This window comes from Amblyomma maculatum, chromosome 1 (genome assembly GCF_055883805.1).
Source record: "Amblyomma maculatum isolate TAMU_Amacu chromosome 1, ASM5588380v1, whole genome shotgun sequence".
In the NCBI taxonomy this organism is placed as follows: Eukaryota; Metazoa; Arthropoda; class Arachnida; order Ixodida; family Ixodidae; genus Amblyomma; species Amblyomma maculatum.
In genome coordinates, this window is record NC_139344.1 from 304,205,059 (window position 1) to 304,227,259 (window position 22,201).

A 22,201-nucleotide genomic window follows, 5' to 3' on the forward strand; every position below is an offset into this window, starting at 1 on the left:
ACATCAAGAGAAGTGGTTATGGAAAAACCAAGCACATATAACAGTAGGAAAAAAAAAAAAAAAGACATAACAGAACTTGCCCAGACATAACAGATAAACAAATAAACAGACAAGTGTAGCAGTATAACACCAAAGCATTGTGCCTTACAACATATTTACAAATTTGCTTCCATGTGCATGCAGGAACTTGTTATAGCCTTTTCAAGATCATGGAATCAAGCATGTTGCATGCAAGGGCAAAAGTGGTTGTAAGCGTGGGAAGGAGGTGACACAAGCCGCTGACAAGGAGAAAGCTTTGAAACAGTTCACAGGAATAGGGAACGTAAGGCACAATGAGCACGTACAGGTCTGGACAGTATCAAGGAAGTGACAGTGGCTGCGCACGATTGCGTCGCATAAATGTGAAATGTGTAGCCTCTCAAATGACGTCAATGTATCCATATGCATTTGCATTTTAGCATGCAGTTGCCGTTTGTTTGCTTTTCTTTTTTTAGCGAAGTGGGGGCTTGACTATGGCAGGCCTGAACTGTTTGAGATCAAGTTAAATATTTATCTAAAGCTTTCCTGAGGCCTAATACTCCATTTGTGTTGTATCTGTGGAAATACGATTTCCCATCATCATTCTGTTGTTCTGTATGCTGATGTCCATTTAAAGCAAGAATAACATCAGGAGAATGTGGCTGCTAATATTTAATTTCGCAACAGATGCTTAAGCTAGGGCAGCGCAAAATGCTGAAGCCAGTCTAGTGCTCAATAATACTGGGTGAGGTAAGAGCATTGAAGGATACTGGTTTATATCTACGGCACTCACACGCCATGCACGACTATCCTACGAGGGTGTGAAGGCGCAAGCAGTCGGAGGTTGCAAGCCCAAGCCATGGATGACAACAAGGACAAGTGAGCGGATGTCTACACTATGAGGTAATGCTAATTTAAGCATCTAGATCATCATCATCATCCTCAGCCTGACTATACCCACTGCAGGGCAAAGGCCTCTCCCATATTCCTCCAATTAACCCAGTCCTGTGCGAGCTGCATCCACTTGACCCCTGCAAACTTCTTAATCTCATCCACCCACCTAATTTTCTGCCGCCCCCTGCTACGCTTTCCTCCCCTTGGAATCCAGTTTGTTGCCCTAAGCGACCATCACTTATCCTTTCCTAGCGCTACATGTCCTGCCCATTTCTTCTTCTTGATTTCCGTTAGAATGTCAGTGACTTGAGTTATTTCTCTGACCCACTCTGCACGCTTCCTATCTCTTAACGTTATCCCTGCCATTTTTCTTTCCATAGCCCTCTGCGTTGTCCTCAACTTTAGTAGAACCCTCTTTGTTAGCTTCCACGTTTCAGTCCCATAGGTAAGTACAGGTAAGATGCAGCTGTTGTATGCTTTCCTCTTGAGCGATACCGATAAACTGCTAGTCATAATCTGGGAGTACTTGCCAAATGTGCTCCATCCCAGTCTTATTCTCCTTGTTATTTCCTTTTCATGGTCCGGATCTGCTGTTACTACCTGTCCTAAATAGATATATTCGCCTACTACTTGCAGTACTTCGCTACCTAACGTAAACTGTTTTTCCTTCCATAGGCTATTAAACATTACCTTAGTCTTCTGCATATTGATTTTCAAGCCTACTTTTTTACTTTTCCTGTCTAGGTCATCATTCTTTGCAATTCATCCCCTGAGTTACTTAGCAAGGCAATGTCATCAGCGAATTGCAGATTACTGAGGTATTCTCCATCTACTCTTATCCCTAACTGCTCCCATTCTAGATGTCTTCTTTCTTAGATTCTAGCATCTAGATGTCACTGCATAAATTGTTCATGGTTTTTTGTGCACCTATTTCTGCTTACAGCTTTTTCTTTGCTTGTAATGTAAATTATTTGTGTTTATTTGATGAATCCCTCCCTATGTAATGCCCGCAAAGGCCCTTAGGGTATTTGAAATAAATAAACAAATAAATAAATAAATATGGGTGTGTAGTGCTAACAGTAAGTGCTGGAGTAGCTCGGTGCAGTAAGCAGCCAACAAGTGTGGCAGTTACGAGACGTAGTGTTGGGTTGAGTGCTGGGGTATTATAGCGTATAAGTGTGTATTGCAACCCAGATTCAATTTCAGTTTGGTGGAATGACTATACAGGTAATTCATTGGGTATAGGGTGTGGCATGTCCAGACGATACCAAAGACAATGGCAACAATGTGGCCTCACAGACTGACACTCATATGTTTTAATTGCTGCTATAAATGTTTTTCAGTCACTTAACAAATTGCTATTCATAGCAGAAACAATACTCATGCACTGAAAAATAAAATGAAAATACTGAATATAATACACATATATTCAGTACTGCATATGTACTGTATATGTAGGGAGCCAAGGATGCGAAAGTTGTCCAGAATAAACGAGCGGCTGTGTCTCCAAGACTGCTGACAGTAAAAACAAGAAATGGCATAGACACATGTAAACACTGAAATGAAGTGAGTGCTCTACCAAGCAGCATTGCATAATGAGATATCAGTCCAAGTTTATAGTCTACTAACACGTATACAGTAACAAGGCAGCTGCAAGTGACCTGAAGGAAGTTAAGCAAGCTACCCTGGCCGCATTTTGGCAGCTCGCTGCATTCGTTACTCTTGGCCTCAAGCGAACTACTGTATATTGTGTCATAGTGTATATATATATATTTTTTTATTTTTACCTACCCTGTCCTTTCTCCCTATCGTTCACCTCTTTGATTTCCTCTACCCCTTCCTCGCTATCCCTTCAATTCCACCGCCCCTGTTCAGGTGCTTCAGATATCAGATACCGGGGCTGGCAAACATCTTTTCTTTCCTTTTGTATATGTAATAAAATAACCACTAAAACAACAAATGCTGCTAATGCTAATCATCTTAAATTAGAATCAGATAAGCAGCAAGCTGACACAGTATAGTGCCTACGTTGTCGTGTAGCATTGTTGCAAGTTCCTGTTAGAAAAAAAAAATGTATTTGCGCAAAGCTTTGTTGGAAAGAATTTCATTCCTTCCAAAGTCATTTTTTTATACTGCTTATATATCAATACATGTTCTGATAAAACACACGAGTTTCGCACCGTCTCCAGATTGCTTTCCAAAGCTAGAAGGTGGCATCCATGCCACAGAGATATAAGTAATTGACAAATTGCACGCTAATTTCGATCTGTCATATCTGCAAGCTCAAAAACAATTAAGTACCAGGTTGCTGTTTAGCTTAATTCACTGCTGAATGACATCTCCCGCATTGATTTCGAGGACAAAAATGGACACGACACCCACCTACCGCTGCACTCGGCGCACTATGTCAAAACACAACAGCAATGACAATGGCTTACATGAGAAGCGACGGCCGATGTCAGATCGTTGACGCAGACATCGCAAATTTGCTCGGTACCCATGAATCGAACGTCCGACTTTTGCAGTTGAATGGTTTAATGTTAAGGGTGCGTTGCACTACCTCCGCTGCAGCAAACCCACGCCAATAAACTGAGAGACTTTACAAACACTGCCCGAATGCGCCGACGACACCGTCGTCCAGAGCTCGTCAATCCAAAAGCTCTGGACGCCGTCGGCGACAACGAGGAAAGAGCCGAAAAGCCCGCCAGCCCGCCACGAATCTGGGGACAAATTCAGACTCAACTAGGCACATAATAGTCAGCATTTAGGTACTTTGTAAAAACATGGCGTTCAATGCGTTTGGGGAAATCTAGGGACAAACTTTTAGCCGAAAAAACCCTATTCATGGCGGGTTTTAGTCTCGCCCGCCAGCGCGACCAACGCGCCAAACCGCCAAACGCCGACGCTACCGATCACTACATAAGTAAAAATTATTAAAAAACTGGACAGTAATCATTTCTTTACCAACAATTTAAGTTTTAAATAAGAATTATAAAGGTTTTACTTGCTGTCATGCACATTTTTTTCTTTGCTTAGTTTATGATGACGTAGTGTGACGTATTTTATGCGTGGCAGCAGCAGCCTGCTAGTGCCACGCGCGTGGCTCTAGCCTCGGCCAAAAAGATAACAGGCAAGAAAAAAGTTGCGATGATGATGATGGCCGGCTCGGAAGGAGGCTGCTACTGGCAAATGGCTCAGGGGCTCAGGCGCGGATTGCGAAAGGGATGCGGTGGGATCGTGAGTACAGACTTTTGCATGACAACGTAATCGCCCAACGTCTTGCTTGTCAATATGGACATGGATCGCGATGCAGTGTTGTCGGGCTCCCATTGTGTTCTTGTCACCTGCAGCAGCAACTGTTGTCGTGTGGGTGCAACAGGCAAGGCTCAGAACTATCGGTCAACTGTGCTTGAGCTGCGATAAAAATGACAGGTACATGTTCACTTGGCTACATTAAAAGTAGTGACTAACGTTCTTCCTGAAGGAACGATTGTTCATGTCAGTTCTAAATTCCGGATCCTAATACGTGTGTATCGTGGAAGCTGGCCACCTGCCGAATGGCTGGACCTTGTTTGCAACATTTCTAAAATGTTTTGTTCGTTGTAAAGTTCTGCATGAAATATATGTGTATAACCTTTCTTGTATTTAAAACATCATTTCGTGTACCAAAATCATCTACTACAGGTCATTGCTCCATAGATTCAAAATAACAATTCTCTCACCTTTTAGAACACTGCAGTGCCGTACATTTATGACCTGATTTATCTGCAGCTATGAAAATAACTGCTTTGAAAGGGCTCGTGTTGTTATATACCATTCACGTAGGCCTGTGTAACTTTGATGTCACAGTTCCTTATTGCACATTTTCTTGACTCCTCCTTCAGTTTAAAGCATCTGAGCAGTTAGTGGCGATGTATGTACCGAACCATCGCGACCCGCCAAAGCTTATTAAGACGAATAAATGACTGAACCTCATTTTCAGTGAGCAGGATAAGGGAAAAATACCTATGGCGGTCTTTTTTTCTTCTGTACATGTCATTAACCATGCAGATCTGGGTAGGAAATGAGGACATTGTTTTATTTTCTCTCAAATAGTCTGTCAATTAAAAAAAAAAAAAAAAAATGCACACCTCATTTTCCACTTACCAGAACTACGAACTAAGAAGAGAAAGCATTCTCCTCAACATTGTTTAGTCACAGTGGCTGTTGGCTACATAAAGAGCTGCTGATTTCCTTTCTGTTGTCTGGCCAGTAACTTAATGACAGCTTCTGTTCTGGTAGTCTTGATGCCATTTGCACTATAAGGAGGTTCTCACACTGCTTCGCTGTTTCATCACATTCCACATGACAGATACGGTAATGCTGGTAATTCTGCATCCGTTGCTGCAGTCAAGGGTGGCACTGATGAATACGCTCAGTGTTAAGATAGATGTCTCCATAGCTCAGTTGGACGATCCATGTCTGCACTTTGGACTTGGATGTAGGACAAACTGTTTCTCAGGCACGAATGCAGTCGGTACACAGGCATACTGCCTTTGGCAGCATTGAATGTTGTGTATGAAATGGCATAGTGTGCAGAAGTCCAGAGCATTTTCTGTACAATGTAGCAAATGCTTCACATCTGAAGGACAGTCTGCTGACTTTTTTCGACTATATTTTCTTTGTGGCAGTCGAACACTCCGCGTCCAGATAAAAAAAGTATACCTAGCTTTAGGGGTAAGAAACACGGCAGGACATTTTAAAATGTAAAGTTTCAAAATAGGAATGTTGCTCTGAATATCTTTGAAACTTGACAGTAAAAGATGATGTAACTGCCCGCTGCCTAGATAGCGGGCAGTAACGAGCCCACCATTAAAATGAAGGTCAGTGATGCAGTGATGCCCAACACTCAACCTAAGGGGTATGTACAGCCTCCTTGTTTTTCTAAGTCAGCTCCTTAACGAATGTTATTTTTTTTTCTTTTGCACACTACTGAAAATTTTATTAATAGCGCTGGGAGACGAGCATGTATGCAAAGGGACACATTTTCTTTACCTGGCTTATGGTGGAAAAAACTATGACTTCCTCATGAAAGAAAGTACGGCAAATACAATAACAATCCTAACTTCAAAGCGACAGAGCCACGGTGCAAGTATAACAATCATGCCACAAGATGGAAGCGACGCTATGTGATCCCCAGTGGAAGCCTATGCCTTGCTGTTTCACGGCGGCATAAGGCAGTATGTTTGCAGTTGTAAGGATTTCGCAATGTCACGCATACAATATTGCATCATTGGATGCTCAATGCACCTGCGTGAAGTGCCCACCAGGGGTGAAATTCTACCGTTTATTCCAATAGCAGCAGGAGCACTGGGAATTTCTGTGTGCATTTCATAAAAGGCTGCACGTGTATAGCTTTATGTTGATCTGTTATATCATGGTGCAAAGGTGCACATGTTTTGCAGCATTCTTAGGTTTGCTAGTAACCTGAAATGCCATATAGTTTCTCAACACATTTTATGTAGTCCTTTTTCTTTAGTTTCTTTCTTTTCTTTTTCATAAGTACGACCTCTGCCCTTGTGTAAAGTGTTCATTTGCAATTTCTCATCAGTGTCAGAGTCATAAATATTGCTTGTCCTATGCGACCACATCACCAAAAATAAATATAACAACTGCTTCCCCTCTATAGTCTCGGATACAACTTAAGTCTGCAGTAACTGCCATGCACAATTTCTTCGTCACAGAAAATAGTCTGTTTAAGGTCTTTCTGGTTACCTAAATAAGAAGCTAACCATCAGACAAAATTACCAGCTGAAGAATACTCTCAATGCTTCTTGCTTGTTTGGTGTACTTACACATCAAAAACTGATTGTTTGCCGTTCAGTGGAGTAACACACATGCCGGGAAACATTCATTGTTCATTGTTAGCAACTGCTGTTTTCTTTAAGTTCTATCCTACTTATACCATCCATGTCATGCCCCCAAACATAGATATTTAAATGAAATCACAACAAAACAAAGTCTACCACCCATCACAAAAAAAAAAAAAAAATAACAGGCGGCCGACACCAGAGCTCCGAGAACTTCTGCTCACTAAAGAGGCGACATGCCCGCTCCAGGTGGAACCAGACCTGCGTCCATACTCTTGCAAGCACTTCGTGAATTCCCAGGTTTTGACACCTCTCCTCTCCTCTAATGTTAGTGCGTGGGGGAGCCCCTGAAGGTGATTTAAATAAGACGAATAATGTTTCATTACAGCTATAGTTTAAAGCACTCAATTGCTAATTTAAAAATAGCTATTAGTTAAATAAGGCTGGTCATATCTACCACAGCTAAGAAAAATATTTTGCCCATAGCAATGCCGCCACCGTCCCCAGCTTAGTGAAAATATAAATTCCTGCAAAACAGATATTCTGTTACTATTGTCATCACAGGGAAAGATCTACAGAAATATGCCAGTATTTTTACTCTTCTCCAGCAGCAAACTTCCCCTTGTTGTATAGCTAAGTACTATTAGAAATTTCATATGTTTAGTAAGAAAGCAGACAGAATTACAGAAAATACACCCACAGTTGCATTTCTTGAGAAATTGTAATGAAAGGAATGCCTTCACTCGGTTCCTTGGCTGGGCTGAACACAGCTGAGAAATTTCGATGGGCAGTATGTAAACAAAAACAAAAAACAAAAAAAAAAAGAAATGTAGTAAACTTCGAAGGTTCACTGAAGTACAGATGCCTATGGGACTAATTTGCAGCAACTCAATTTTTTTGTCTAAGTTATCGATTAGATATAGAATAGCTTCTCAGCTTTTACATCCTTCCAGTTATTCAAGTTTTGCACTGCTGCTTCCCTAAAGGGACACTGCAGACAGCTTCATCCTACTCATCTAAAAAAAATCATTATGTGGGTTCTTCCAGGCTGGTTGATATTTTTTTGGCAGCAAGAGGTGCATTTATTACTCCGAAAACAATCAAAATGCAACATTTGATTTGCACCTGTGGTGTCATGACCATAAGAACTACTTGTAGAGTAAAACCCATTCGCAGCACGAATAAAACAACGACAAGAAGGCAGTAAGCTTTGCTCTCACAGAAATGGCGTAGAACAGTCTGAAAAATTGTTGTGGCCTGTAGCACAGCATGGCTGCCCAAGAAGACAGAGTTACGGACTCGGCCGATGGAAGCCCCCAGCGTTACCAAACTACCCCCTTCCCCTCTGACCTACAAGACTAGTGGAATAAGGGAGTAATTACTCATAAGCATCCACCAAAGCACAGCGATAAGGCTGCAAAGGAAAGCTATGCAGCTTTATCAAAACCTCTTTGGTTGAAAAAGCTGCATATCTTTTCTTGTAGCAATAGGGCTGCCATCGGTTGGATGGCAATGAGTAATCACTTTTTATTGCAAGTCTGCTTAACCTTGGAGGGTTTCCCTAGGGCATATGAAGTGAGCATTAGACGATTTTTTTTTTTCAGTGACCACATGTTGAAATGTTTTCTGTCTGCATGGTCTTGCTTTGTGACTAAACTGTGCACAAGTGGAAGTTGATGAAGACAGTGATGCACAGCATGAGAAAGTGGCTGTATAATGCGTGCGATGTCGAGGTGAAGCTATAGCTTAGTTGTTTAATGCAGCACCCAGAGAATCTGACCTGTGTTGCTTGCCATGGGTTCAAATCACATTCGTAGCCGTGTGCCATTTATATGCTTTTTATTATGCACCCATCACATGGTGCGTGGCGTCACAAAGTGCCTCGGGGCTTCAGACCAGAAATTTGCTTGCAGGCAATTTTTATTTCTGCGCATGCACCATACTGTTGTACATGCACAGACCACATGGTCACAATTCAGAAAATGTCATGTAGCCATCACAAATTTCTCCAGGAGAGTCCCCTTAATCCTTACGAGATGCAGCTCATGCTGCAAAACACACTTATCATCAATCAGTAGTGAACGGCTGTGTAGTCGTGCATTGGAGATCTGCCGGAGTAAACATTAAGTAACGTCACCGCGGTTTACTTAAAGAAGTGATCATTGGTGGCTTAGCTGTATTTTAGTTTCCATACTTTTGTAATCTATAAAACTTCTACCATAGAAAAAGCCTGTGTTTCATTATTAGAACACAGTAATTTATTGGTATAGACCAAGTTCACTTTGCCCTTACTATTCCCTTAAGTTATTCTCATTTGGATGTGGATAGGTCAAGAGAGCTATGCATACAGTACAGGCAGATGATAAGGGGGAGGGGAAGAAACCGTAATGACATTCATGGTGAGCTTTATCATATTGGTCGTATTTATATGCTGTGAGCAAGAACGTTCTGATGCATTCTAGCAATGCGAGGAGGAGAAAGCTGTCTTATTGAAAGGTCAGGACACTGATTGTGGGAAGGTGCTGCTGAGAGGTTTGTGATGAGCAGAGCCTGTTTAATTGATCAGTAAGCCTCACTGCACCATAATTGCGATATGACATGAATGGCCAACACTGTTAAGTTGCGCTGACATATTCATGCATTGTATGCATGCACAGTGTATGTCATTTTTGGTTGCTGAGTGGGCTTACACATATTTTTGATGTGATACCCAAAATGTGAGCTCTTTTTCTTTTTTTTTTTCCTTCTTTTGTGCAGATGTCCGTGCTTAGGCTACACATGACCACCTCTGTTGCATATGCTCTGGTCGACGGCTGGCAGAGATGCCCGTTTAGGTAACTTTGGGTCGTTGAACATCGGACCTTCACATTCGGATGAATCCACCGTCAACTGGTTACAGGAGAATGATTCTCTCCTTGCTCCTCCAGGAGAGAAACCTAGCACATCTAATCTGACCCCTTTCCTGGCACCTACACGCCCTTTTTTTTGTTGACCAAAGGTGTTGCCGTATATATGAAATAAATAATTGAAGCAACAAATAAATCTCGGCAATCTGCAAAATATGCTTGCACATTTAATGCTATTACATTTAACCTAGCGACTACATTTCGTGACATTCTGTGAATTGCAATGCATGTCTGCTAATTATTGCGATTGCTGTATGTGCTGTACCAGTGTACCTAGGCAGCTGTTTTCCCTCTTTGTGGTGAAGTTGCCAGTCTTCTGTTAGAGCAAAGATTGTGTTACCTCAGAATATTTTCTCGCATGCATCAGTGCATACTTTGCTTGAATGCTTCAGTGCACCCTTTTAAAGGGACACTGAGGACAACTCCATTGGGTCATTGGTCTCAGTAAATATTTGATTATTTCTCTCATTGTGGCTGTGTTGTCTGGCAGCAATTGTGGCATATAGTATTTATTGGTGAGAAAATTTAAATTGGAAGCCTTCCCATGAGTCGATTCATGATGACCTTGCTAAAAAGGACATGTCACTGCCACATTAGAGTGGCTCACGACACAATATATCTTGCAGTAATCTGCACCCAAGCCTTTGTGTGGAAGCATGCATTTTACTTGCAAAATTGGCCGGTAATGGCAGCATCATTGTTCTGTTTCTTGGTCTTTTCATCCTTTTAAAACCTCTGCTTTCATTTTAAGTGGTCTCTTTAATGGTTTGTGGGGTTTAACGTCCCAAAGCGACTCGTGTGGTCTCTAAGATTAGAACACTGTATCTTAGCGATACATATATTATGTTGAGGCATGAAAAGGAAAGAGGAAAACTGCTTTCCATCCTCCTTAGTGTCCCTTCAAAGGAATCCGACAATAAAACAATTCACAATAAGTATTTCAATATGTATTGCCATTTGCCTACTTTGTGCCCGTGGCTAATTTTAGCTTGTTTTACTTCACAAAAGGAGTTTTGTTTAACAAAATAAATACAGTGTAAATTTTACTGGTGACTAATTAACCATATTAACAACTCCCTCTTGTGTAAACTCACTGAACATCTGAAATATGTTTCGTCAGCACTTCATTACTTCTGGGCTGCCATGAATGGCAGCTATGGCATGTGGTTTTTATGGTAGGCAACCACCTAGGCAGGAATGTTGCTTTGTGAGCTGCGTCGATTAGTGTCTGCCCAAGACTTGGACATCACTTAGGAATATACACGGTCAGCAGTAGGACGGTGTACATCAGACCTGTGTTGGCAGTCACTTTTTCAGAATTGCAGCGTTGGAACCAAGGACCATATGGCATTAGCTTGGCCTGCATGCATGACAACACAACAAAAACAGGACATAACTCCGCCTAATTGACAGGATTAAAATCTCCATGCAGGCCTTGTGCTCAACACATCACTAAAGGCAACAAGCACTGTTTGCCATGTCAGTCACAGCAATGGTTCTAGCAAAACTACTTTCGCTGTGTAGTGTTTAATAATTTTAACAAAGCAAATTTGCGCAGTTTTGTTACTCTTGCAATGATTTATGTCCATATACCTTTTTTATCCCATAGCTGCAGTTGGCTATCATGACATATGGAGTATTTTGTGACCACCCGAGGGTATTGTATGACCTGAAATCGAGATGCATGTGTGCATTTTGACACTACACAGCCAATATGCAGTCCGCAATAAATGTTCCGTCTTGCGCTGGCAAGCAGACTGCTTAAATCTTTGAAGATGCAACACATCGTTAGCATGATTGTGTGAAACAATATGAAGGGATATCAGTCCATATCTTTGCAGCTTTCACAGCTGGCCTGTTTTCCCTAAGGCAGAGGAAATAATTACTTGGCAAACTTTGTTTTTGGTGCATGCTGCAACTAGTCGCAAGGGCAATGACTGGACAAAGATGGAATCACGAACGCAGCACTGTTTATTTATTGCTTGGCACTAGTCTACATGCTTGTCTAAAATGATAAGCACAAGAGGGCAAGTAGAAATAACATCGATCGAATAGGATGCCGTGGGATGTCTTCTGAAAAAAAAAAAAAAAAACAAAAAAAAAAAACACACTACTACAGGAATTCAACACAAGAACTGTCTAGAGCTAGAGCAGCTGGAAGATACTGTGCAAAAATACCAGGACTTTCACAGCTTGCGCTTCGAGCCTTCAACTTTAGGAGCAAAACTAGAGGCAGGACTGCGTCGGGAGATGTGGAGAGCATTTTTTCTTTGCGCGGGCGGTCTACCACCCGGCACTCCTAAGTACAGAAGTTTACTTGAAAATATACCTGGATTCCACGGTTGCATGACTAGTCCAGTAGGCCGGCAGCGAGTCGCTTGAGAGCTGTGATGAATAGCTGGCCTGCATCAATTGGACACCGAATTCTGTGTTTGTACATCCGATAAAGGCGACGAAAATGGCAAAACAATTGCCCTGCGGATACCCTAACCGACCTCTTGAAATCCAGGATAGAGAGGCAATTTCGTACAAATTACAGGCTACAACCGGCCTTTTTATACTGGTATTTCCAGGTGGTTAAAGTTTACCAATGCTACTAAATAGTGGTGTCGAAGTCGAGGACAACGATAAAAATGACAGTGAGATTCCATGTTTTTTCGCATCCCATGTGTTGCGTTACTTGCGTGTACTACACCTCAGTCCGATTGTATACGTACTTTCGGATGATCCAAAGGCAGTGACTCGTATAAATTTCGGGAAATGCAAGTAAGTATATGGGATGCTGAATACACCAGTTACTTGCAACATACTGCAGGCATGTTCCATCGACAAGGGCGGGCTGAGACGCATTGCAGAACTAGCGTCGCAGAGTCCACAGGTCGGAGACGGTGCTATAACAGCATGCCGCTTGACGAACAGCAGTACGCGAGTCCGAAGCTCAAGGAGTACTATAACAAGTGGAAAGGAACACCTGGGAACACGGCCACACACGGCCACTCGGCTACGATATTAAAACTACGATGCCAAGAAACCCGTCCGCCACCATCGCCACAGTCAAGTCCGGCTTGCGAGCGATCACGGAGCCGGCGACATATGTATGGCGACCATCTATCGGCCTATCGCTAGAAACGGCGACGAGACGCGGCAGACATTTTACAAACAAAACGTTTTACGTCACGTCCGGCAAGTTATTCCTCCTCACTTCTTTCAGCTGGCGCAGAAGCGACGGAGCATTCTCGCCGCTCGGCGAGCACGGGGCCCCAAGCCTTGGGTCCCCCTATTCAGCATTTAGGTACTTTGTAGAAACATGGCGTTCAATGCGTTTGGGGAAATCTAGGGACAAGTTTTTAGCCGAAAAAACTCTATTCATGGCGGGTTTTAGTGTCGCCCGGATGGGGTGGTGGGTGGTGCTTCGGTAGACATTTTACTTTTTCTAGTGTGCAACCCTGTTGGTGGCGTGCTTTGGCTCTTTGGCGGCATACGAGTAGTTAGGTGAGGCACTTCACTGCTATTAGACCTAGTTCACTCTACTGGTTGTTGCAGTTTTGTAAACGTGCCTCGTACGAGGTGCAGAGTGTCTTCGTTTTTCTTGGAAGCATCATGCGCGTTAACCCCAAAAAATTCTGGAACCTGGTCACTCCAAGCAGAAGCGCTATTCAAAACATTTCTTTACTCAACCAAGACGGCTTACATGTCCCTGATGATGAACGCGCAGACGTCATGAATTCTTATTTTTCCTCTGTGTTCACGCGCGAACCTGCACTCCATATTCCCTCAATACCTGCCACTAATTTTTCCCAAATGCCACCAGTTTTTGTAACCCATGAGGGTATCAGCAAACTCATTGACAACCTTAAGTTGTCAAGCGCTCCTGGGCCGGACAACATAACTGCAAAAATATTGAAGGGAACAGTGAGCATTTCAAGCCATTTCTTGCAAATTATTTTTAACCAATCCATTTCTTGTGGTGAAATACCAAACGATTGGAAAACTAGTAAAGTAACTCCCGTGTTCAAGGCAGGTAATCGATCCGATCCTTCCAATTACCGCCCGATCTCATTAACATCCATTCCATGCAAGCTACTGGAGCACATTTTATACTCACAGATTGCATCACACCTCGACAATAATTCTTTCTTTTATGAAAAACAGCACGGTTTCAGGTCAGGCTATTCATGTGAGTCCCAACTTTTCCAATTCACCACAGACCTTCACTTAAACCTAGATTCTTTATTTCAAACTGACGTTATCTACCTAGATTTTTCCAAAGCATTCGTCCGTCCACATTGACCCTTTCACTTTATCATGGATTGATTGCTTTCTTCGCGACCGCCTGCAATATACAGTTATTGGCAACCACAGTTCGGAAAATACTAAAGTTATCTCTGGTGTCCCTCAAGGATCGGTGCTGGGACCACTCCTTTTTCTTATATTCATCAACGATCTTCCTAATGACATTTCATCTTGTATCCGCCTCTTTGCCGACGATTGTGTCCTTTACCGTCGCATATCTACTAACGAAGATCAGTCTCTGCTTCAACGTGACTTAAATCTCATAGAAACTTGGTGTTCCACATGGTTAATGCAACTGAATATTTCTAAATGTAAGTTTATGCATGTATCAAGAAAGCACAATAACCTCAGCTATCCGTACTCATTAAATTCTATACCACTCTCCGAAGCAGAATCATACAGGTATCTTGGTATCATTATAAACAATAAACTAACCTGGTCTGAGCACATTGAAAACCTTTGTAAGGATGCTTCCAAGTTGCTTGGTTTCATCAGACGATCCCTCGCCTTTTCACCCCGTTCTATCCGCCAACTCGCCTACGAAACATTCATTCGTTCCAAACTCGAATATTCCTCAGCGATCTGGAATCCCTATCAGACCTATCTAATCAATCAGCTCGAGGCCATCCAAAATCGCGCGGCCCGTTTTATCACATCGCAGTATGACAGACGACATAGCGTAACTGTTATCAAATCATCCCTCTATCTTCAACCCATGGCACTTCGGCGTAAAATTTCACAGCTTTGTTTATTCCACAAATTATATTACAACTTTCCACAGCTAAGATCCTCTGTCCTCCACACGCCGCTTCGCACTTCACGCCGACTCTTTAACTCTTTAAGTTTACAACGCATACACGGCTCCACTAACTCTTTCAATAAATCTTTTCTACCCAGCGCTATTTCATTATGGAATGAACTCCCTGATGCCATTGTCACTGAAACAGAACCAAATAAATTCAGGCAATTATTAACAGTACATTTCAAGTACTGAATGATTCTTCCGCGCTTCTTAGTGCGTGTTGTTTTTTCAGGTTGTTCTTGAGCAGCAGTGTCTTTTATGTTGATGTTTAACGTTGATGTTTTGTTTTTAGAATAGTTACAAGATGAACCCTGTACCATGTATTTCTGTTTTATATTATTGTATTATCGACCAATGTATTATGTCACGGTTGTTCCCCCCCTTATGTAATGCCCTAACAAAAGGGCCCTTAAGGGTAAATAAATGATGATGATGATGAGAGGAATAGTATGGACACAAAAGAAAGATCTTATTACTTATATAGCATAGCATAGAAAAAACTTTATTATCAGATTGCCCTCCTGCCTTTATCAGACTGCCGAGATCTCGAGATTCTTGTGCGAGTAGCTCAGTGCATTTGTGGTTTACATTCGCAGATAGCGCCGGCTACGCTGATGCACTTCCTACAGTATCGTACAGAAATACCGGAGCGCGCACGGAGCGGCCATCGCGTCGGCTAGTATGTTCGGCGCCCGTGTTTGCTTTTGTTTCTCGCTCCGTAGTTATTGTCAGCGCTGCTTGGAACATCAATATGCATTTGCTGTCGTGATTGACTCGAAACGCAAGGATCCCGGGTTCGATCTCGGCCGCTACTGGCGCGTTTCGATGGACGCTCCAGGCCCGTTCACACTTGCGACTAGCAGTGGTCGCGCGACCGTTTTGGTCGAAAAGCGACAGTCGCAAATGGTCGCATCGGTCGAAAAGCAACTGCCGCGGGCCGATCGGGCACTGCTCGAATTTCTAGTCGCGCAACTACTAGTCGCAAACCATTTCACCAATCAGCGAAGTCCCGGAGTACTCGATCGAGCACCTTCTCAATGCAATTAAAGAATACCCCTACCTTTTCAACAAACGCTCAATACTATACTAATACTGTTACAAATATAGGAAGATATTTGAAGCTGCCATCGTGTGTTTTGGAGACATCTTTACACATTTTCTTTTGAAGGATACTCAGGAAAGATATTTAGAAAACCTGCACAAACGATCGGGTCTCCATCACAAAGCCCCACAATTAATGGTTAACTAGCTTTGAACTGTCTATAAAAGCCAATCCATTTCATCCAAGCCTAGGAGAAAATGTCCTTGATGAAATTGCATGTGTTGCAAAATTTTTAAATGAAGTAAACCTTCCAACAAACTCTGATCTATCAATAAGAAAAGTATTTCTTAGCACAGCAACACACTTAACCCTGTGTTTGGTGCATGATGGACACTAACTCTGAAGGTATTGGTGATCAGAAATAATGCTCTGCCTTCTACTCACACGCTACTGAATGAAGAATTCATCTTAGTTGATTGAGCTGAATGGGAAAATTCTCTGAGGAGCGCTAAATGATGGGAAACGATGTACCGTTAGTTTTACCAAGCTTCGCTGTTCTTTAATCCATGTGAAACACCTTGCATAGGGCATGATCGATTACACACAGAGAAGACAGAAAGCGCTTGTCCTCTTTCTGTAAGCCTGTTTGGAAAAGTGGTATTTTACTTGTTAGAAAGAAACATGCTGTAACTAGCTCAGCAAAGCGAATACTGTATTGGTTGCAATGACCTTTTCAGGGTCCCTTTGAAAGTGATATATATTGTACTTAGTTACTAATGTTGTTTGGACCCCGCCGGGGTGGCGCAGTGGTTAGAGCGCTCGACTACTGTTCCCTAGGATGCGGGATCGAATCCCAGCCTCTGCGGTCACTTTTCGATGGTGGCGAAAAGCCAGGCGCCTGTGTGCTGCGAGAATCCCAGGTGGTCGAAATTTCCGGAGTCCTTCACTACGGCGTCTCTCATAGCCTGAGTCGCTTTTGACGTTAAACCAAACCAATATTTTATTTGTGTTGGTCCATGAATAAAGTGGAATCACACATTTTTAATATTTTCCTTAAAGGGCAACTCCAGAGGTTTCTCGACATTTGCATATTCTGGTAAAAATTTTACTGCAATTGTTGTGCTGCACCCTGTCACATTCTATAATATTTGGTCACTGTGCGATAAATCAATTGCACGCAACTTGATTTTTAAATGGGCAGTTTTCGTGGCCTCAGTTCAGGTGATTTCTGCGGGCAACACTGCGTTTGTGGTCACAAGCATTATACCTGCTTTACTGCCCACTCTCGGCTTAATAATAAAATATTGAGAACTGTATTAGGCTATCTTGGACATTTTATGTACTGCTTGATGTTTTACACACAGTATTTCCACCGTCCAATGCCCGTTGGAGTGTTTTTCCAATACTGTATGTAATGTCCCTGTTTCATCAACCGGGGGACGTCGTTTCTGGCCGTGAAACCATTTCGGTTTCTATTTTCTGTTCTTTCCTTTTAAATATTGTTCCACTTGGAATTTCAAAAAACGTTTTTTTTGTGTGTCGCATTCAGGGCACACCGAGGAATGTAATGCAATCAGAAAGTCAAAATGATGGAAAAGCCACTGGAGTTGCCCTTTATTATAGCCACACCTCGGCCTTTTTTTTTTCGTGCATTCAGGTACCTGATTTCTTTTGTTTTTGTGAAAGAGACATACCTGCTGTAATGTCTCTTGGCGATGTAGGTGCTAAAGAAGTAAAAATGTGTTAATTGCAAGTTGTTGGGGGCTAAATAAATGTTTGACCGAACACAGGAAAAAAATCCGCAAGAAATTTTATGTGCGAGTGCAAAGCGTATCCCGTGGGATGGCATTACAGTGCGCACGCAACCTAAAGAAATGAATTATATTGCAGCAGTGAGAAGCACCAAACCTAAACGGCAGTTGGATATTGTGTAAGCTGGGTAAACTATGGGCACCACTTGTTTGCCGGACCTTCCGGGAGACGTGCACTCGGCCACGCTGCGAAGCCACTCGATCGTGAAGTGTATTCCTCCTTGGTTCTTTGTATTCGCCGAATTCTGTCGTCACATATGGACGTTGCTGTCAGCAATTGCACAGATTTTCACTCGCCAGGTACATTGTTTTTCACGTCCCTAAACAAGCTGTATGAACCAGTGCGGTGTGAACGTTGCATTGATGTAATCCCGACGAGCAGTGTGCCAGGCTGGGCTTGCTGCAAGGCATTCTTCCCAAAATTGAGCGGACTACAATCCCCTGCATCTAATTTTTCTCAACACATGAAAAAAACCTTGCATCTCTTCAAAGAACCCCCTGTATTATATCTGATGCCAGGAAACCGCATGCTTTACAACTACACTCAGTGGTGTGCTCATGGAGATTTTTGCATAGCCTTTATCGTATATATTTGCTAAATGTGTCACTTTCCAGGAAGCATGCATGAGCACCACTGCTTAACAGTGGGCATATTTTTACTCCCCCTCGGCTTTTTTCTTGCGCACTCTTCCTTTTCTCCTTTCAGCTGCCACTCCATTCATTCCTATTCTCCTTCCATACCTGCCCTCTCCTCCTCAGTTGTCAACTCCCTGGCAGTGTTTTCCGTTTGATCGAAACGCTCGAGGCTGGCTTTGTGTCAAGTTGTACCACTTGTGGATGGGAATGTTATTCCCAGCCTTGGAATAAACGCGCTCAGCAGGCAGCCAGGGCTCATTCATGTCTCTCCGTCTTGTGGCTGCTGTATTATTTATGTATCGCTACATCACCCCAGGTAGCCCACTTTGCTGCATCATACTTTCCAACATTCAAGTGTGCGCCCAGGTAGCTCTCCCAGAATATCTGTCCCCTCTGCACTGTCTGATAGCTACCTTAAAACAGATCTCCACTTAAACTAACTGAGAACCCTAGGCAACTGCGCAGCCACAGAGCCGCACACCAAGGCGCCCGTCAGCTGAAGCTGTGCTATCTTGCCATAGGCACAAAATACGCTTGGCACATTCAGTGCGATGATCGCTTGCTTTAACAAAGGCGTGACTAGCGAGAATGGTGCTGTAGATGTGCTCCAAGACCGAATAAAGGTTCCTGTAACTGCACTAAAGCTAATACAAGCAATGGTTGCTGGTGTTGCTGTGAGTCATCTTTTATATGTACTGTGCCCATGAATGCAGATGTGTGATTTTGTTAACTTATAATGTGGGCTGTTCAAAGAGAACACCTGGAACTGAAAAAATGAAGGCCACCTGTGCTCCGAGCATTTCTCCGAGAGGGCTTCGATCGCACTGGGCAAATGGTGCGGTTGTGCTTCCTGCGTTTCCACAGGGCCTGTGAAAGCCGTAAATACCCCTTGATATTAAAGTCCTTAGTTATTTATGCCAAAAGGGGTAAAACTCTATGGAAGGCACGCAAAATATTCTGTGCATGTTTATTTTTGTTCAGCTGTGCATTTTATGCTCTAACTGATCAGGTTTAGCGTTAAATGTGAATATGAGGCATGAACCTTTTAAGTGCTTTATGTTAAAATTGTGTGAATAGTGAGCCATCATTCTCTATTGCTTGTGTTCTGGCGATGAAAAATGCAATGTTCAGCTTAGGTGTAAATGGTACCTGTAAAGAATGGATAGGAAATGCTTATGAACGTACTTTGCAGTAATAGCATTATTTTTTATGCATTCTATGCTCTAATTGATCAGCTTGAACGTTAGCGGCACGAACCTTTTAAATATTTTATGTTAAAATCGCGCGAATAGTGAGCCACCTTTCGTTGTTATGTTCTGGCAATTAAAAATGCAATAATAGTTTCACGTAAAGAGGAGATGGGTGTAATAGCACTAGAATCAACTCTCTATTGGGCTGACTTGTGCCTGCAAAAGGACTAAGCGATTTGGCAGTGGCGATAACAGCAAATGTGCTCGCTGGTCGTCGAACAGAGAAAGCCCCTTTCAGTCGTCAGTGCTCAATTTAAAGGCGGCAAAGAAACATCTAGATAAGACCATAAATGGTGACTAACATAACCTAGAACATTGTAGAAACGCACGTGGCTGCAATCCTTCGAGAGACATCTCGACGCATCTTTCGCTACAAAAATTTGGAAGCTGATTCGTTGATACGGGCAGTGGTGAAGGATCTGCCCAGCCTCACCACAGTGGAAACAGAATGGCTGGTTGTTTGATGTCCTCCAGGCATTGCATTTCCTGGGGGTCGTATGTAGGCTTGGTAGGCCGGTGGCCTAGGGTCGTTGTTCAGGAGTGGCTCGTTCGTCACGAGGGGCCTTGGCATGTTTCGTCGTAACATAGGACACCATAACGCAGCAGTTCATTGCTGCGGGTTCTTGCGTAAACGCCCAGGGCCTGCTGGACTTCCTCACGGATGTCATCTGCAAGTGATGCAACTTGAGGCTGCATTTGCAATGGCAGGAGTCGACGCAATTATCCACGAACGACTTGTCAGATGATCTCATGGAGGTCATTTCCGCTTGTAGGTGTGTGTGTGTCGCAGTGGCTTGCAGGCAGCGTTTCAAGAGGCCAGTTGTAGAGGTCCGTCCTTGCTTCTAAGGCCTTTTTGATATTCGCTGCTTCCTGGCAGAACTCCGCCATAGTCTTTGGCGGCTGGCGAAGAAGGCCCACATATAGCTCATCTTTTACACCACACATCATCAGGTTCACCTTGGTCTCCTCTGTCAGGCTGTGGTTGGCGCGGCGGAAGAGATGCTTCATCTCCTCACTGTAAACCAGGACAGGCTCATCTGGGAGCTGAATTCGTGATTGGAGGAGGGCCTGGGCTCTTTCTTTTTGGACAGAACTTGCAAAGGCCGTTAAAAACTCTGCCTTGAATGTCTCCCAACCCTTCAAAGAAGTGTCTTGATTTTCGAACCGGATTCGGGCAGATCCTTGAAGTTCAAAGTAGGCTTCCCTCGTTCCAGCCATTGAAACCTACCACGTTGTTCAAGAGGTCCATCCAGTCTTCCGCATCTTCACTGGGCAGTCCTTGGAAGATGGGGGCTGCACGAAGACTAGAGGTGACTTTTATTTGTCAGGCATCTTTGGAATTTAGCACCTCCACCTCATGTCACATAGTGGTGACAAAGTCGTAGGCACCAAAAGAGGAGACAGGCGTAATGGCACTGGAATCAACTCTTTATTGGGGGCCCGCAAAAGAACTAAGTGATTTGGTGGTGGTGATAACACAAACGTGCTCGCTGGTTGTGTTAGAAAGCCCATTCCGTCGGCGCTCAAATTACAGGCGGCGAAGAAACGTCCAGATAAAATCGCTAATGGTGAACATAACCTGGAGCATTGTAGAAACACATGCGTGGCTGGTATCCTTCCAGGTACATCTTGACACATCTTCTGCCACAAAGGAAATGATAAAGCCGCGCCTCGCAACAATGAGCATAAACAAAAAAGAGTATGCTTCGATCCATGCTCTACAATCACAGTGATAAGGCTGCATGCCGGTGGCTGTTAAAAAAACAACAAATAGAGATTTGAATGGTTCGCGGCAATAGCATTATTTTTGTTTAGCTGTCATATCACTTAGTAGTGCGCACTGGATGAGTGCATGCAATGGAAATCTGCATAAACAAGTACATTGAAACAGTGCAAAAAGATAATGGAACTATACATTAAAATCGGGATGTACCACATGATGAATGAAAAAGAACAGGGTGATCTATACAGAGAAAGTCAGGCCTATTCTTTCAAGACTTAATTTTCATGACTCAGTAAAAACAGGCGGCACATTTATTGTTGCAGCTGTGCGCGACGCTAGCAGCTGAAATTAACTAAATTCTCACTCAAGCATGAAAAATTAGGCTTGTTTGGTCAGGTTAAAATCACGGCATAAAACATACTGACTGTCAAGCACAGTGTTGCATGCGCGTTTATCTCTTTTTTGTCCTCGGCTGATTTTCTCAGCCTTTTATGATTCTGGTTTAAAGTTGCCACATTTTACTTAGTGTCAACCTCAACAGTGCAAATTCATGATTGGTGCATTTAAGTGGGAAGTGGCTGCCCCCTTTCAATAAAAAGTTTTCAAAAGAACAAAAAATTATATTTTATAACAGAAGGTAAGAAATGCATTGCATAAAAAAGCTACCTCTCTAACTGCACCCTCCAATAGTCATTTACAAATGTCCTCCTGATTTGAAAAAAGCTATGTGGCAAGATGGCTGCCATGTGCTCAGCCAAGCTCAACTAGGGGGGGCCTCCAACCAGTCTTGCCGCCATGACTGCATTTCAATGAAACACGTCTACTTGGGCAGTCTGTAATACGGCATAGCTAGCAATGGCTCGGAGAGACTTCATTTGTTTGTAGCAAAATTGAATTTATTGGTTTCACAAGATGTGGCGTAGCTTCCTTGGGAGCCATCTGTAAACAATTTGAACTGCACATAGTGCTGATCACAA

General features: G+C 43.0%; 1 protein-coding gene and 1 long non-coding RNA gene across 13 annotated transcripts in view; one reads left to right on the forward strand and one right to left on the reverse strand.

Annotated features, from left to right (window-relative positions):
• Positions 1-11,615: 11,615 nt before the first annotated feature.
• LOC146206975 (uncharacterized) lies at positions 11,616-15,182 on the reverse strand. The gene is made up of 3 exons (XR_014704175.1): positions 14,396-15,182; positions 11,997-12,070; positions 11,616-11,740 (listed from the first exon to the last, which is right to left on the reverse strand). It is a non-coding gene; the product is annotated as an uncharacterized LOC146206975 (long non-coding RNA).
• The window catches only part of LOC146206976 (transmembrane protein 230), a 103,265-nt gene continuing 93,417 nt past the window's right edge, over positions 12,354-22,201 (forward strand). For 5 of the 12 annotated variants that reach the window (XM_084589167.1, XM_084589745.1, XM_084589952.1 and 2 more), the window contains exon 1: positions 13,006-13,159. The gene's annotated coding sequence lies outside the window, so the exon portion shown is untranslated. Of the gene's footprint in view, positions 12,434-13,005; positions 13,160-15,358; positions 15,442-20,699; positions 20,812-22,201 lie in introns of those variants that run through there. The other 7 variants (XM_084589321.1, XM_084589243.1, XM_084589455.1 and 4 more) reach the window with 7 other exon arrangements.